This window comes from Macrobrachium nipponense, chromosome 14, assembly GCF_015104395.2.
Source record: "Macrobrachium nipponense isolate FS-2020 chromosome 14, ASM1510439v2, whole genome shotgun sequence".
Lineage (NCBI taxonomy): Eukaryota > Metazoa > Arthropoda > Malacostraca > Decapoda > Palaemonidae > Macrobrachium > Macrobrachium nipponense.
The window spans coordinates 92,065,588-92,068,087 of NC_087207.1; positions in this window are offsets into that span (position 1 = coordinate 92,065,588).

A 2,500-nucleotide genomic window follows, 5' to 3' on the forward strand; every position below is an offset into this window, starting at 1 on the left:
TTGTACTTGTCGATGTCGGGTCACCTTGCAATATGCTGAACATGTTGCAGGGTGCGGAAAAGAGGTCATCTGAGACAGATTTATGCAAGATTCAAATTAGTCCCTCCTGTGCTTTCTGGGGAGAATTAACATAATCGTTCCGTTGCCAGAAGAGTTTTACGGCTTTAATCTCTCTCTCTCTCTCTCTCTCTCTCTCTCTCTCTCTCTCTCTCTCTCTCTCTCTCTCTCTCTCATGTATAATATGATACTGAAATTTAAGACACGAGACAAAGATAATTTCAAAGTTGATGTGATTTTGTTCCTATATATATATATATATATATATATATATATAATATATATATATATATATATATATATATATATATATATATATATATATATAATATATACATATATACCATACATATATATATATATATATAGATATACTATATATATATATATATATATATATATACATACATACATATATTATATATATAATATATATAATATATATATATATATATATATATATATATATTTAGATATATAGATAGATATTTATATATATATATAATATATATATATATATATATATGTATTTTTATTTATATATATATATATTATATATATATATATATATATAACACACATTCATATACATATATATATACATATACATATTGTGTGTGTGCGTATGTACATTAAAATAGCAAATAGCTTAATTTTAAAATCTGTCCCTCAAGAAAGAGGTAATCACGTGTTCAACAGAGAAGAGGTGATGTTTGTATGGTGAATTTTGTTTATTCATTTCTACGAGACAGAGACGATTTCTTTATTTTTCCGGAATATATTTTAGGTTTTATAAAGGAATTACCTATCCTTCGTATGAGTTTTACAATGGACATGTCTGTCAAGGTCTTATGAGTTTCTTGATAATAATTCGTAATTCATCTGCCTTATTAGTTTAGTGATTGTTCTTGCAATGATTTAATAAATACGAAATTTCTTTCAGATAGATTTGGAAAAGTGTTTCACTTTGTCCGTAGAAAATTTTGATTTAGTGCTGTAGGACCTTGATTACAAGTTTTGAAAACTGTTAATGTTTATACATGAAACAGAAAATCATCTCGTTGCTTCTCGATAACCATACCTTTTGAAGGGACGCAATTTGTCGTTGGAAGAAAAGGATTAGATACAGCAAGTCTGTATTAGTCCAGAATGACTAAGATAATAAGTTAATGGTTCTTGAAAATGAGAACCGATATTTTGAAAGGAATTATGAGACGTTTAATGCTTGCCAGTCTCAAAGGCAGCAGAACGCCATCCATTTCATTTGTGCTAAACTTGGGTATGGGATCACTCCACGTATCTCCATTACGATATTTCGGAGGTTCTGGAGATCAGCAGAAGTATTCGCAAGCACAAATGTTTTTAAATGCCTAGGGTCCGGACGTTTAGGAAGCAATAGCTGTGATTTCACTGGAAAGAATGAACCGTGAAAAATACCGAGAACGGAAGGATTCGCAAGCACTTTCAAGCACTAACCCTTATTCGGGGAAAGGGGACAAGTCTATCGAGGCTTTGTGCAGCCAACTAAAGCAGCTCTTGAAGGCTTCGCTGACACAAGGTGGGCAAGAAATGGAAACCATTGTACTTTTTAACCAGGCTCTCTCTCTCTCTGTCTGTCTCTCTCTCTCTCTCTCTCTGTCTCTCTTTTAGCACTTCAAAAATGATCATTTGTTTGTTTGTGACTGTAAAAATTATATTTTCTGAATTTTTACGCACAAAAAATTATACTTTCTTCTCTTTACATATTAGGAATTATACTTTCTTCTTTTTGCACATCTAAAATTACACATATTTTTGCACATTAAAAATGACACTTTATTCTTTGTCCACATAAAAAATTATCATTTCTTCGTTTGACACATTAAAACTTATACTTTCTTATTTTCTACACATCAAAGATGATACTTTCTTATTTTAATACATTAAAAATTATAATTTCTCATTTTTTATATATAAAAGATACTGGGTCTTTTTACAAAGCAGCAGTGCATTCACTTTACGATTAGGTATGAACGTTTTCCTTTCTTCAGAGGTATCGTGAAGAAGGGTGGGGGGGCGATTGCCGGCTGCGGGGAACATATGTCCCCAGGCACAGCATTGAGGGGATGCCAAATTGAAGTTGGGAAGGCACTTATTTTGGGGGAAATGGGGTGATGAAACCAATAACTTCGATTCTTTAAGTTTTTATGAATTAGCAGTACATATTTTATATTTAATGAAGATTGACTTCCTTTAATGTTTTTTTATATATAAATGTAATCATTTTGTGTTAATTCCTATACTATCAAATTTTATTACATATTTATAAAATAAGTGGTTCAGTAACTGCGAGTCAGTGCAAAGACACTGGATAGTTACCCCCATCAATCCAGTGTTTCGTTTTCCTGCGCGAGCATTTTTTGTGCAAAACGAACTGCAGACTGCAATTATTTCTGCATTTTTC